The sequence below is a fragment of the Oncorhynchus masou genome, chromosome 6, assembly GCF_036934945.1.
Source record: "Oncorhynchus masou masou isolate Uvic2021 chromosome 6, UVic_Omas_1.1, whole genome shotgun sequence".
In the NCBI taxonomy this organism is placed as follows: Eukaryota; Metazoa; Chordata; class Actinopteri; order Salmoniformes; family Salmonidae; genus Oncorhynchus; species Oncorhynchus masou.
Window position 1 is genome coordinate 40,025,077 of NC_088217.1, and position 16,348 is coordinate 40,041,424.

The 16,348-nt window shown below is 44.7% G+C and overlaps 1 pseudogene; it reads right to left on the reverse strand.

Annotated features, from left to right (window-relative positions):
* The window catches only part of LOC135542054 (membrane-associated guanylate kinase, WW and PDZ domain-containing protein 3-like), a 157,414-nt pseudogene that overhangs the window by 24,472 nt on the left and 116,594 nt on the right, over positions 1-16,348 (reverse strand).

Consider the following 16,348-nt stretch of genomic DNA (forward strand, 5'->3'; position numbering starts at 1 on the left):
ACGTCCCCGTCCGTTTGCCTTTGAAACAAACAGTATGGGTTCCTCTCTCTCTCACACAGCCTCTACCTAGGAGGGACCCTTATGTCATACCAGTAATAAAACAAAGCAAGCGTTTCATTTCCTTGTCATCAAAATAGCCACGTTTCCCTCTCCTTCCCTCCTTGATAACTCTCACAACCCTCCTCCTATACCTACTGCTGCTATAATGGCTGGGTTTCAGAGATGTCTCGCAAACACTCAATAATCATTGCTGTGTTTTCACCTGGGTGAATGTGATGTTACCAACAGAGCTTCTGTTTACCACCCACTGAAAAACCAATACAAGAGTCTTGATCATGGAATAGTATTGTTCTCAAATGTATGGTTCCCGAGCAGTACACCACATGTCTAGTAACACATGGTATCCCTGCTGCCAATATATAATGTATACTGTACCTATAGTTAGTTTGTGATCTATGGTATTTCTGGGGAATATATCAGATATTCATGTGGTGGCAGAGTGAACAGACTTACTCTACATAATATGTTCCATACTGTGGGTCCTCTATTTCCTCCCAGCCATACGGAAGCTCTGTGGATACAGGAAGAGATGCATTGTGTTCAACTACTATCACACACAACATGCAAATGTACAGTACTGCAGGATAACAGGGCATAGTGATGAGAAGAGACCAGCAGACACGAGACAAAATGCTTATGCACACATTACAGTTGGGCGATACTGGAGTTTCCAGGTATAAGACGAATAACAAGTTTGCTTTCTTTTCTTCCCACTAGGGAAGTTAAGCATGAGAAAATGGGCATGAAAAAAAGCCCCCGTTGACATTTTGCAGTTTTCGCAGGCAGCCTGGCTGGAATGGCTGCTGTACTGTACATCAAACCCTGGTGAGCACATGAAGCCCATAAAAAACGCTCTTCACGCAAGAGAGAGCTTTGGAGTTGCTTTTCAGAGGCAGCACACCAACTAGCATTCTGCCTGCCTTTAAAAATCCATTAGAAACAAGCGACCAGGGTCCTGTGTCTCCCTCGTACCCCCCACTCTCTCCCTACACTTAGCCCACATCACAGCCACACACCCTGGGAATGGACGGGCAAACGAGTGGGCACTCCTGGTACTTGTGGCATTCAAGTGACGCAAACAAGCTGAAGAGTCATCATACATAGAGTTCCTTCAGAAAGTATTCAAACCCCTTGACTTATTCCACAAAATTTTTGTGTGTTACAGCCTGAATATATATTTTTCTCACCCATCTACACACAATACCCCATAATGACAAAGTGAAAACATGCTTTTAGAATCCTTTTCAAATGTATTGAAAATTAAATACAGAAATGTCAAATTTACATACAGTTTACATACACCTTAGCCAAATACAAGCTGAAGAGTCATCATACATAGAGTTCCTTCAGAAAGTATTCAAATCCCTTGACTTATTCCACATTTTTTTGTAATACATTTAAACTCCGATTTTCACAATTCCTGACATTTAATCCTAGTACAAATTCCCTGTCTTAGGTCAGTTAGGATCACCACTTTATTTTAAGAATGTGAAATGTCAGAATAATAGCAGAGAGAATGATTTATTTCAGATTTTTATTTCTTTCATCACATTCCCAGTGGGTCAGAAGTTTACATACACTCAATTAGTATTTGGTAGCATTGCCTTTAAATTGTTCAACTTGGGTCAAATGTTTCAGGTAGCCATCCACAAGCTTCCCACAATAAGTTGGGTGAATTTAGGCCCATTCCTCCTGACAGAGCTGGTGTAACTGAGTCAGGTTAGTAGGCCTCCTTGCTCGCACACCAGTCCCTACTGCAGCAAAGCACCCGCACAACATGGCTTTTTTCAGGCAGTTTTGGAGCAGTGGCTTCTTCCTTGCTGAGCGGCCTTTCAGGTTATGCCAATATAGGACTCGTTTTACTGTGGATATAGACACTTTTGTGCCTGTTTCCTCCAGCATCTTCACAAGGTCCTTTGCTGTTGTTCTGGGATTGATTTGCACTTTTTGCATCAAAGTATGTTAATCTCTAGGAGACAGAACACATCTCCCTCCAGAGCGGTATGATGGCTGCGTGGTCCCATGGTGTTTATACTTGCTTACTATTGTTTGTACAGATGAACGTGGTACCTTCAGGCGTTTGGAAATTACTCCCAACGATGAACCAAACTTGTGGAGGTCTACAATTTTTTTTCTGAAGTCTTGGATGATTTCTTTTGATTTTCCCATGATGTCAAGCAAAGAGGCCCTGAATTTGAAGGTAGGCCTTGAAATACATCCACAGATACCCCTCCAATTGACTCAAATTATGTCAATTAGCCAGAATCTCCAGAAGCTTCTAAAGCCATGACATTTTTCGAAGCTGTTTAAAGGTACAGTCAACTCAGTGTATGTAAACTTCTGACCCACTGGAATTTGTCAGGACCCGGTTACGAACCTGGGTCTCCGGAGTGAGAAACAGTCACTTAACCAACTGAGCCACGAATAGTCAGCAGAACCCAGAAGATGAGGCAGACACAGCAGTACTTAAGACGGTGTATTTAATAAAGTAAAAAAAGGAGAAGTCCTTAAATACAAAAATGGCAAATCCAAAAGGTGGTAGGAATAGCACAAAAAAGCCTCAAGAGACACTCAAAAAACAAAAACAGAATTCCACAAGAGCATCCACCGGAATCGACAAGAAAACACAGAACACTAGGGCTGGGTGCTAACATACAAACACAGAGCCCAGAACTGAGGGAAACTAAGGGTTTAAATACAATCAGGGAAAACGAGGTACAGGTGCAAATAATAATGGGGAACAAGGGAAAAAACACAAGGTCAAAAAGCACAATGGGGGCATCTAGTGACCAAAACCCGGAACAACCCTGGCCAAATCCTGACAGAATCCCCCTAGAACGGCTCCTGACGTTCCTACCAGCTCTCTCAGGGTGGAGGGCCCTGAACTGACGAATGAGGTCAGGATCCAGGATGTCTTTGGCAGGAACCCAGGAGCGCTCCTCGGGACCGTAAGCCTTCCCAGTCCACCAGATACTGCCAGGACCGCTGCACCCGGCGGGAATCCAGTATCCGATGGACGGTATAAGCCGGCTGGCCTCCAATGACACGAGGCGGAGGGGGAGGTCTGTCTGCCGGGACAAGGGGAGAAAAACAACAGGTTTTAACAATGAAATGTGAAATGTGGGATTAATCTTAAGGGATCTGGGTAAGTGTAGGCGATAAGAAACTGGGTTAACTCTCCTGGCAACCTTGAAGGGACCGATGTATTTTTGGGACAGCTTGCGAGACTCCACCCGTAGAGGTAAGTTTCTTGTGGAGAGCCAGACTCTCTGGCCGGGGCGCAGGGTAGGCCCGGGACGGCGACGTCTGTTGGCTTGTTGTTGGTACCTCTGTGAGGAACGCATAAGATTAAGACGGGTCTTCCTCCACATAAGCCGACAGCGTCTGACGAACTTCAAGGCTGAAGGCACTCTGACTTCTGCCTCCTGGTCCGGGAACAATGGAGGAGCATAGCCAAACTGACACTGCGGGGACATACCAGTGGAGGAGGAGCGCAAGGTGTTGTGCGCGTATTCGGCCCAAACAATAAAGGATGACCATGTGGACGGGTTGTCACGAGTCAAACACCGGAGGGTGGTTTCCAGCTCTTGATTCATCCCTCTGTTTGGCCGTTGGACTCCGGATGGTACCCTGAAGATAGACTGGCAGAAGCCCCCATGAGTTGGCAGAAGGCCTTCCAAAACCTTGAGGCGAACTGGGGACCTCTGTCAGAAACCATATCTTGAGGAATGCCGAAGACTCGGAACACATGATTAATTACCAACTCAGCCGTTTCCTTGGCAGAAGGTAACTTAGTCAGAGGGACGAACCTGGCCGCCTTTGAAAACCTGGCGATTATGACTAGGATAGTAGTATTGCCATGGGATGGAGGAAGTCCAGTAATAAAGTCCAATGAGATATGGGACCAGGGTCTGTGGGGAACAGGTAAAGGGTGAAGGAGTCCTTGAGGGCGGAGGTGAGAAGATTTGCCCTGGCAGCACACGGGACAGGCATTGACGAAAGTGGCAACGTCTTCTCTTATGGTAGGCCACCAGAACTTACGCTGGATGAACTCCAAGGTGCGACCTACGCCCGGATGACAGGTGAGGCGAGAGGAGTGCCCCCACAGAAGGACCTGAGTCCTCACTGCCTTGGGGACAAACAACCGATTGGCAGGACCTCCTTTCGGGTCCGGTTCGCTAGCTTGAGCACGTCTCACGGTATCCTCAACTTGCCACCAGATCGGAGCCACAATCTTAGCAGCAGGAAGGACAGGCATGTCCGTGTCATCTCGAATGGCAGGAGCGTAGACTCGGGACAGGGCATCCGGTTTGAGATTCTTCGACCCGGGCCGATAGGTGAGGATAAACTGGAATCGATTGAAGAAAAGAGACCATCTAGCTTGTCTAGAGTTCAACCGCTTCGCCTGCTGGATATACTCCAGATTTTTGTGGTCCGTAAGCACTTGAAACGGGTGAGAAGCCCCTCGAGCCAGTGTCTCCATTCCTTCAATGCCATCTTAACCGCTAGGAGTTCACGATCCCCCACATCGTAGTTCCTCTCAGTCGGGGTAAGCCGGTGTGAGAAGAAAGCGCACGGATGAAGCTTCTTGTCTTCACCCTCTGAGACAGGACAGCTCCAACACCAACCTCTGATGCGTCTACCTCCACCACAAATGGTTCATCCGTAGTCGGTAGTATCAGGATGGGAGCAGAGAGAACGCGCTGCTTGAGTCCTTGGAAGGCCGTCTCAGCTTCTCTTCCCCACAAAAACCTTGCATTGCCACCCTTGGTTAAAGCTGAGAGAGGGGCTGCCACCAAGCTGAAATTCTTGATGAACTTGCGGTAAAAGTTTGTGAAGCCCAGGAAACGCTGAACTTCCTTAACGGATTTGGGGGTGGGCCAATCCGTTACCGCCCCTACCTTCCTGGGGTCCATTTGGACTCGACCGGGTTCCACTACAAATCCCAGGTATTGTACTCGGGATGAATGGAATTCACATTTTTCCGGCTTAACGTACAGATGGCTGTCCAGGATGCGTTTGAGTACTTGTCTGACATGCTTAGTGTGTTCTTGAAGGGAGCTCGAAAAGATGAGGATGTCATCCAAGTAAACGAACACAAATATGTTAAGCATATCCCTAAGCACATCGTTTATGAGCGCTTGGAACACCGCTGGGGCGTTGGTCAGGCCGAAGGGCATCACCAAGTATTCATAGTGACCAGTAGGCGTGTTGAAAGCGGTCTTCCACTCGTCACCAGGTCTGATCCGCACAAGATGGTATGCGTTCCGCAGGTCAAGCTTAGTGAAAACAACTGCTTCCTGGAGCAGCTCGAAGGCTGTGGCCATAAGGGGTAGCGGGTAACGGTTACGGACGGTTATGGCATTGAGTCCCCGGTAGTCGATGCAAGGACGTAATCCACCGTCTTTCTTGGCCACAAAGAAAAACCCTGCTCCCGCCGGGGAGGTGGATGGACGCATGAGGCCTGCTTCCAGAGTGTCCTTGATGTAGGTATCCATAGCAGCTCGTTCGGGTGGAGATAGGGAAAAGATCCGACCCCTGGGGGGGCAAGTGCCCGGAAACAGGTCGATGGGGCAATCGTAAGGTCTATGGGGTGGTAGCATGGTGGCCCTCTGTTTGCTAAACACCAGTTTGAGGTCATGGTAACACTCGGGAACTCGGGTCAGGTCGATGGATTCTAAAGACTCGGGAGTAGAACTCGGGGAATTCTGGAAAATACAAGTAGCTTGGCACGTAGGACCCCACTGCTTGATAGTGCCCACAGACCAGTCGATGTGAGGGTTATGGCTGTGAAGCCAGGGGTATCCAAGGACGAGAGGGAACTCGGAACAGGAGATCAAATGAAAGTTCATCAATTCCTGGTGTTGTGAAACTGAAAGTCGCAAGGAGGTAGTGACATGAGTGACAAGTCCAGATCCCAAAGGGCTTCCATCCAATGTAGTGACCCTCATGGGTTCACTTAGAGGTTCAGAGGGAACGCCATTCTCCTTCGCCCAGACACCATCCATGAAGTTACCTGCGGCTCCAGAGTCTACCAAGGCTTGAAGGTGAAGCTTGTGGTTGTCCCAGGAGAGGGTGACTGGAATGAGCAGATGGGAGTTGGACGGATGGGAGGAGGTTATGTTTCCCGTTACAGTTCCCCCGGTCTGTACGGGACAGAGCGTTTCCCTGGAGCCCGGGACACGTGGAACGGAAATGGCCCGGTTTGCCGCAATATAGACAGCGTCGCTCTCCTCATCCGGCGGTCTCTCTCAGCCTGGGAGATGCGTCCAATCTGCATGGGTTCCGATGGAGCCAGCGTGGATAAAGGTGGGGACTCGGAGCTGGGACTGATAGGGGCTAGAGGTCTACGGTTGAGTTCTCTCTCTCAGACGCTGGTCAATGCGTGAGGCCAACTTGATCAGGGACTCGAGATTGTCCGGTGGTTCCCGAGTGGCCAGTTCATCTTGGATAGTGTCGGAAAGGCCTTTCAGAAAGCACACCGTGAGCGCCTCGTTGTTCCAGCCACTTGCTGCTGCCACCGTGCGGAACTGGATGGCATAGTCCGTCACGCTGCGCCAACCTTGGTGGAGAGTCAGGAGCTGTTTGGCTGAGTCAGAACCACTGCTTGGGCCTTGAAACACTCGTTTGAATTCCTCAGCAAAGGCAGAGTAGCTGGCACAGCAGGAACTATGGGCATCCCACACAGCAGTAGCCCAGGCCAGGGCTTTTTCCGACAGCAGGGTGATGATATAAGCGATCTTAGACCGGTCGGTGGGAAACGACGAGGGTTGTAGCTCAAAGGAGAGAGAACATTGGGTGAGAAACCCTTTACAAGCACTTGGATCACCTGAGAACCGTTGGGGAGGTGGAAGACGAGGTTCAGCCAGGGGGTTAACTGCCATGGGTACGTGAATCTGAGGTACTGGGACGGGAACTGTTGCCGGGGTAAGACGATCAGATATTTGCTTAATGGAAGTCAGCATCTCCGACAGAAGATGAGAATGTCTAGCCATTAAGGCCTCTTGCTGAACCAGGGCGGCTTCGTGGCGTTGGACAGTCTCCTGGTGGTGGGACAGCATGGCAAAAAGGTCCTGGGAACTGGCTGCCTCTGGGTTCATTTTTGGCTCTGTGTTTCTGTCAGGACCCAGTTACGAACCTGGGTCTCCGGAGTGAGAAACAGTCACTTAACCAACTGAGCCACGAATAGTCAGCAGAACCCAGAAGATGAGGCAGACACAGCAGTACTTAAGACGGTGTATTTAATAAAGTAAAAAAAGGAGAAGTCCTTAAATACAAAAATGGCAAATCCAAAAGGTGGTAGGAATAGCACAAAAAAGCCTCAAGAGACACTCAAAAAACAAAAACAGAATTCCACAAGAGCATCCACCGGAATCGACAAGAAAACACAGAACACTAGGGCTGGGTGCTAACATACAAACACAGAGCCCAGAACTGAGGGAAACTAAGGGTTTAAATACAATCAGGGGAAACGAGGTACAGGTGCAAATAATAATGGGGAACAAGGGAAAAAACATAAGGTCAAAAAGCACAATGGGGGCATCTAGTGACCAAAACCCGGAACAACCCTGGCCAAATCCTGACAGAATTGTCATACAGTGAATTATAAGTGAAATAAACTGTCTGTAAAAATTATTGGAAAAATTACTTGTGTCTTGCACAAAGTAGATGTCCTAACCGACTTGGGAAAACTATTGTTTGTTAACAAGAAATGTATGGAGTGGTTGAAAAACAAGTTTTAATGACTCCAACCTAAATGTATGTAAACTTCCGACTTCAACTGTAAGCATTCACAACTCTGATTCATTACTTTTTAGAGGCACCTTTGCAAGCATAGTCTTTCTGGGTAAGTCTCTAAGATCTTTCCACACCTGGATTGTACAACATTTTCCATTATTCTTTTCAAAATTCTTCAAGCTCTGTCAAATTGGTTGTTGGTCATTGCTAGACAACCATTTCAGGTCTTGCCATAGACTTTCTAGTAGATGATTAGTTTAGTGCCTTGTTGCAAACAAGATGCATGTTTTTATTCTGTACAGGCTTCCTTCTTTTCACTCTGTTTTCACTCGGTTAGTACTGTGGAGTAACTACAATGTTGTTGATCTATCCTCAGTTTTCTCTTATCACAGCCATTAAACTCTGTAACTGTTTTAAAGTCACCATTGGCCTCATGGTGAAATCCCTGAGAGGTTTCCTTCCTCTATGGCAACTGAGTTAGGAAGGACGCCTGTACATTTGCAGTAAATTGGGTGTTTTGATACACCATCCAAAGTATAATGAATAACTTCACCATGCTCAAAGGGGTATTCAATGTCTGCTTTTTATTTTACCCATCTACCAATACGTGCCCTTCTTTGTGAGGCATTGGAAAACCTCCCTGGTCTTTGTGGTTGAATCTGTTTGGGGTACAGAGATGAGGTAGTCATTCAAAAATACTGTTGAACACAATTATTGCATAGAGTGAGTCCATGCAACTTATTATGTGACTTGTTCGGTAAAGTTGTACTCCTGAACGTAGTTAGGCTTGCCATAATGAAGAAGTTGAATACTTATTGACTCAGAACATTTCTGCTTTTAATTTTTTATTAAATATAATAACATTAAAATAAACATAATTCCACTTTGACATTATGGGGTATTTTGTGTAGGTCAGTGACAAAAAAAACCTAAATTTAATCCATTTAAAATTCAGGCTGTAACACAACAAAATGTGGAAAAAGAGGGGTGTGAATACTTTCTGAGGGCATTGTATAAGTAGCACACGTTACCCTGAGCTGGAGGCATTTATTAAGGAACATGCCATCATGTCAGAGGATGCAGACAATCTTGTCTGTATAGAAACGCAGTCATTTATATTTGATGAGCTGTCTGTATATGTGAAATAATGCACAGTATGCTGTAAGGCAGGGGCTGGGGGGCATAACCATGTGTAAAACTGCATGTGTGTACTAGTACAGTAGTAGAAGTAGCAGTAGTAGTAGTGGTAGCTGTAAGAGCTTCATGTACGCATGTACTGTGTGGTCCACTAAGGTCCTGAAGCCTTACCTCCATCCTCACACTTCTCCGGGGGCTTGGCTTTCTTGGCTAGGCGGGGGTCCAGCCAGGTGGTGGTCTTGCTGTTGTGACTGTGAAGGGCAGATAAGAGAAACATTCAAAAACCCGAGCCAGCTACTGACACTGGTATTTGCATCAGTGGAAAGATAGACAGTCATGTACCCACCAACAAAGCTACACATGTTACAAATAACTTATTGACCAAGTAATTCATCCTGCTTTGTATTCAAATGAGGGAAAAACTGAAACACAGTATTCATTATGACATGTGGTGACTTCAGACAAGATCAGCTGGAAGCCTGTTCTCAAACATCTCAAGGGCCTCTGGGAGAGCTATATATACTCAATCATTCCTAAAACACAGTATTGATTGGTCAGGAAAACTGCTGAAGTTTTCTTGAAGAGAAACCACCAAGTAAATGAGCTCAGACTAGAAACACTTTTGCAACAATTATGTAGGCTAGGGCTGTCAGTTTTGGAGTAAACATTGAGTCAATATGAGTGGATTTTAAAGAGACCCACACCAGTCCAGGCCTTGGCTTGTTTAACTAACTAACTTAAATCCACTGTCTGTTCGACATGGCTTATGTAACACGTGTGCTGTGTGCTTCACTAATCTAACCAACAATTGTATGATACTTTGCACGATGCTGATCAGATACTGTATAGCCATTTATTGCATAACCTGTAACGTAACATTCAACATTCAGCCCAGAGCAAAAGTGTCTTATGTCATTAAAAAACCATTACCAACATTTCTGTCATTTATTGAATTATTTAGCATGAAACTCTATTAAGCATAAACTCAGCATTTTTTGAGAGGAGCCTTGAACTCTCTGTATCTACAGTGTAGCAGAGTTTAAACAACCAGGACTCAGTCGACTCAAGGATGTCTCTTTGTCCTGTCCCTGAGTGGATATACGGGTGCTGTTGCAGTACTCACTCTATGAAGTAGACCATGCCAGTCTCGGTGTAGGCCATCTCCCAGTTGAGAGGCAGTGGTTCCAGGCTGTCGTCGCGGGGCAGAGAGCTCCACGTACGGAAGTCCATTGCACTGCTGGACTGGGTGTAGCTGGGCACCGCCTTCCTCCATGATGCCCCCTCTTTATGCTCTGAAAGAGAGAGTGCGAGAGAATCAGCAGAAGGTTAGTCCTGCATGGACACCTCAAGCCTCATCCTGTTCTCCCAGCTGCAGCGGGAGGAAGGAGGGTTTGATGTCGGTAAAGGATTTGCATGCAAGAGATCGTGTGTTCTGTTCACCAAGGCACTGTTTTGCATTTGCATGTACGTGTAAGCGTGTTTATGCATATGTGTGTACACCCCCTGGGTTTCAATGATATACTGAGGATTCACAGTAAAAAGGACATTTTAGCTTGAGGCTATTTGGTACAATAATACTGTCTTTATAGTTATTTCTATACTTTTCATTTATTCATTTAATGAGAACTGCAATAAAAGCATCACAATCAACATGAGCATAGACAACAAAGGCTCTCCAGGGTACAAAAAGCTGCCAAATGAAACTTATACCCAAGGGTCTTCTAATTGAGGGACTGTTTTTGTGTAATGCTAACCTCTGCACAAGCATATGATACAATGAGGCTCAACACAAAACAGCTTCTTCTAGTGTATACCACAGAGCTGATACAGGCAGCCCATGAGCATGTCAAGGTTGTGCATGTGCTTCTGCATTTGAATAAATAGTTAACACACTACAACATCCATGGGATTTGCTGGTATTTCCAACAGATTGTTTATTTACTTGTTAGCTTGAAGGATGGGAGGAACTGGCAAATGAGTCTGACGTCAACCGCTTATGCTAATCTGACTTCATCCACACATGTACATGCGCACACACACAAACACACACACACAGGATCCGCGGATGTTCTGACTGGCCTCATGTAAATACCATGCACCATAGCCAGCCTTGAGGAGAGCTGAGGTCATCAGAGACAGTTCACAGAAGGGTGAGAGCCTGAGAGCCCACACCACACTGACTGCAATAGACACATACAGGAAGTCAGGCAGGGATCAGGGTTTGTCTTCAACACAGAGACCAGGGAAGGTCAGTCAGGAGTTTTGGCCATAGCACTCACTTTTTCCACAAACCTTCTGACCTATTCATAATTGTTTCCATATATGGTTGGTTTGGAATGAAAAGTTCAGAACAACCTCAACATGACTGCAGTACAGTAGAAATGTGATGTATTTTACATAAAAAGACTTGTAAGCCATTTCTGTTGGAATCAGGCTATCCTTGGGCACATCAAAGACAGCCCAGATCCTTTGAGAGAGGAGTCCTGATTGATCACACACACGGAGTCTCTTGTCTTAGGGTAAGAAGACTGCTGCCTTCCAAGGTGACTTGCACTACAGGAGAAGGTGTTACTGATACTAGATGTGCTTTAGGCATGGCTTTGGTGTGGGAAGTGTCTGGCTATATAGACAGAGCATGGTTGGATAACACAAACAGACAGATAGCACAAACTGGGAATAATGGGGAAGGTGATCACAGCTCCTAGATCATAGGTCAATATGTATAGTATAGAACAGAATTATGTTATGGAGTAGAAATATGATATAGTCCATAGTCATAATAATGTACATCTAAAAGTAGTCTGGATCACTGCAACTCGCTGTTGGCTGGGCTCCCTGCCTGTGCCATTAAACCCCTACAACTCATCCAGAACGCCGCAGAACGCCGCAGCCCGTCTGGTGTTCAACCTTCCCAAGTTCTCTCACGTCACCCCGCTCCTCCGCTCTCTCCACTGGCTTCCAGTTGAAGCTCGCATCCGCTACAAGACCATGGTGCTTGCCTACGGAGCTGTGAGGGGAACGGCACCGCAGTACCTCCAGGCTCTGATCAGGCCCTACACCCAAGCAAGGGCACTGCGTTCATCCACCTCTGGCCTGCTCGCCTCCCTACCACTGAGGAAGTACAGTTCCCGCTCAGCCCAGTCAAAACTGTTCGCTGCTCTGGCCCCCCAATGGTGGAACAAACTCCCTCACGACGCCAAGGAATACCTAGGATAGGATAAGTAATCCTTCTCACCCCCCCTTAATGATTTAGATGCACTATTGTAAAGTGGCTGTTCCACTGGATGTCAGAAGGTGAATTCACCAATTTGTAAGTCGCTCTGGATAAGAGCGTCTGCTAAATGACTTAAATGTAAATGTAAAAGTAGAAAGATATTTGAAAAAGGACTAAGAGATATACAAAAGGGGACTATCCTGAGCAAAGAGAGAAGGGGAAGGAGAGGGGGTTTGAGTGTGAGATGAACTGACCTGGGAGGCCATTGGACAGGGGTGGCCTCTCATCATCGTCCTCCTCCTCAGGAACCACACTGTCCTTCCTGTCCATTTTGCTGACGGAGGTGGTCCGTTTACGCTGGACCTCGTTGTCATAGTCCTCATCAAACAGCACCTGATCCACCAGGTCAGGCTGCACCAGGGTGGGCTCTGCTGGGGGCTTGGGGGTCCCATAGTAGTTACCTGGAGATAGAGGGGGGAGGGAGGGGTCAGATAGAGAGATGAATGTCTAACAAGTTCCCTTTTCTCAGCCATCCCTGTAGCTACTATACAGCCCTGATAAGACATAGGCAGTTATTGTGCATTGAGGCCATCTGAACAAGAACTGGTAAAGTAATGGGACCACAATCTTGTAAACACGGTCCTACATTTCAATCGTGTTTAAGGCTTAACTGAATGAACAACAGCGGCAAAATGCAATATGAAAGTTTATTAAAATTGTTTAGGGAGTGGCCTCATCTCCGAAGTAAGATCCTCGGAGCCAGATGCTTTGATGGCAGGTAGCTCTATGGGCGGCAGCTGGCATGGAAACCCCCCAGCTGGAAGAAAGGAGCTCCAATGACGGGGCTTAGCTGGTGATGGTGGGGAGGTGAAGGATTGTCAGTACATTTTGCTGTAACACAGCATGTAAGAGAACATGGATAAGTTTTAAAGTCCAGAAATTAAATGTGATAATAGGTTAAACAGCAAGCGTGAGAAATGTGTATTATTGGGCTGTGCTCATAGGCTATAAGTTAAGTAGGTGAATGACATTCCGCACGTGGCTAATAGAATAGAGAAGGAGAGGAGTGGCTAATGATGATACGTTTGTAAACACTATCACATACATTCCCACTATGCCCGTAGAATAGAAAACGATGTGAATTACATTATGCTTACTCTATGAAGTTAACGCGAGCTAGCCATTCAGACAAACCTTACTGATTGACCCATCGTAAACTACATGTGACCACTATAGACTCCTCCATTATACATGAGCGTGCCATGAACAGTGTGATCTGTTTAACGGGAGAACCTTTCATCCTGGCATGTTTTGGCAATTTTTTATTTTAAGGTCAAACATTTACTGTATGATTAGACAGTCTATTCATAATTCATAAGCAATAATATAAGCATAATTATAGAACCGGAGAAAGATGCCACTGGGAAATATGGATTTTGAGCAAATATTACTCAAGTATTAGCAAGTATTACTCTCTATAAACTTGATCTCCTTTTCATTTGAACTGTGCTTGTTCTCATCTTACAAACCTTTGATCTCCACCTATTACAATTTAAACATTACAAATAGGTCTGTTATAGAAGACATGCTCAAAATACAGCTTTCTCTCTTTATAAGGCCGTGGTAGTCACAAATATTTATGAGGGAGACACTTTTGTAAAACAAAATCACTGGGCGAGCCGCAATACCCATCGGAGAACGGGGGTGGAGAGTCACAAAGTCAAATTTATTCATACATGATATTAAACAGATATATACATTTAAGATTTTGTTAACATGGACCATCAAGCAATTTGAATCTCTTATTCTCTATTTTAGGACACTTGGTGGTATCAGAAACAAATGTGTAAAATATTTTGATTAATCTTTAGAATCTGACCTTACTGCCATTATCTTATTCCCATTAAAAGGTAGAGCACATTATATGGAAAATCAGGTAATGAAACATTTCAGTCTGAAGGAAGTATGCTTGGGAGTGATTGAAATCAATCAGAAAGGTATTGGAAAGTTCAGGAAAACATTAGGGATGATAATCAAGCAATCTTATCAGATAACATGTATTTGTCACATGCTTCATAAACAACAGGTGTAGACTTAACTTACTTACGGATCCTTTTCCAACAATGTAGAGTTAAAGATAAAGATAAATAAAAAATATATATATATATATATATATACATATATAGTACCAGTTAAATGTTTGGACACACCTACTCATTCAAGGATTTGTCTATATTTTGACTATTTTCTACATTGTAGAATAATAGTTGTCATGACTGTTGTAAGAACATTCGGACCAAAGCGCAGCGTGAAATCGGTTCGACATTTTTTTATTATAAGTGAACCGGAAAAAAACAATAAAGAATCAATTATATGTGAGGCTATGGAGTGCTCAAAGGCAACTACACATAAACAAGAACCCACAAAACACAGTGGGGAAATGGCTGCCTAAATATGATCCCCAATCAGAGACAAAGATAAACAGCTGCCTCTGATTGGGAACCATACCAGGCCAACACAGAAATAAACCAACCTAGATTACCCACCCAAGTCACACACCGACCTAACCAACATAGAGAATAAAAGGCTCTCTATGGTCAGGGCGTGACAATAGGGAAGACATCAAAACTATGAAATAACACATATGGAATCATGTAGTAACCAAAAAGTATCCACACTTTGCCTCTACGACAGCTTTACACACTTTTGGCATTCTCTCAACCAGCTTCATGAGGTAGTCACCTGGAATGCATTTCAATTAACAGATGTGCCTTGTTAAAAGTTAATTTGTGGAATTTATTTCCTTCTTAATGAGCTTGAGCCAATCAGTTGTGTTGTGATAAGGTAGGGGTGGTATACAGAAGATAGCCCTACTTGGTAAAAGACCAAGTCCATATTATGGCAAGAACAGCTCAAATAAGTAAAGAGAAATCAAAGTCCATCATTACTTTAAGACATGAAGGTCAGTCAATGCGGAAAAGTTCAAGAACTTTGAAAGTTTCTTCAAGTGCAGTCGCAAAAACCATCAAGCTTTATAATGAATCTGGCTCTCATGAGGACCGCCAAAGGAAAGGAAGACCCAGAGTTACCTCTGCTGCAGAGGATAAGTTCATTAGAGTTAACTGCACCTCAGCCCAAACAAATGCTTCACAGACATCAAGTAACAGACACATCTCAACATCAACTGTTCAGAGGGGACTGCGTGAATCAGGCCTTTATGGTCGAATTGCTGCAAAGAAACCACTACTAAAGGACACCAATAAGAAGAGTGACTTGCTTGGGCCAAGAAACATGAGTAATGAACATTAGACCGGTGGAAATCTGTCCTTTGGTCTGATGAATCCAAATTCGAGATTTTTGCTTCCAACCGCTGTGTCTTTGTGAGACACAGAGTAGGTGAACATGTGATCTCCACATGTGTGGTTTCCAAAGTGAAGCATGGAGGAGGAGTGATGGTGTGGGGATGCTTTTCTGGTGACACTGTCAGTGATTTATTTAGAATTCAAGGCACACTTAACCAGCATGGCTAGCACAGCATTCTGAAGCGATATGCCATCCCATCTTGTTTGTGCATAGTGGGACTATCATTTGTTTTTCAACAGGACAATGAACCAAAACACACCTCCAGGCTGTGTAAGGGCTACTTGACCAAGAAGCAGAATCACCCGACCACAATCACCCGACCTTAACCCAATTGAGATGGTTTGGGATTTGTTAGACCACAGAGTGAAGGGAAAGAAGCCAACAAGTGCTCAGATAATGTCAAGAGTGTGCAAAGCTGTCATCAAGGCAACGGGTGGCTACTTTGAAGAATCTCAAATATGAAATATATTTTTATTTGTTTAACCCTTTTTTGGTTATTACAGGATTCCATATGTTGTTTCGTCGTTTTGATGTTTTCACTATTATTCACAATGTAGAAAATAGTACAAATAAAGAAAAACACTTGAATGAGTAGGTGTGTCCAAACTTTTGACTGGTAATCTATTTGAACACATACATTTGAAGTCGGAAGTTTACAAACACTTAGGTTGGAGTCATTAAAACTTGTTTTTCAACCACTCCACAAAAGTATTGTTAACAAACTATAGTTTTGGCAAGTCGGTTAGGACATCTACTTTGTGCATGATACAAGTCAATTTTCCAACAATTGTTTACAGATAGATTATTTCACTTATAATTCACTGTATCACAATTCGA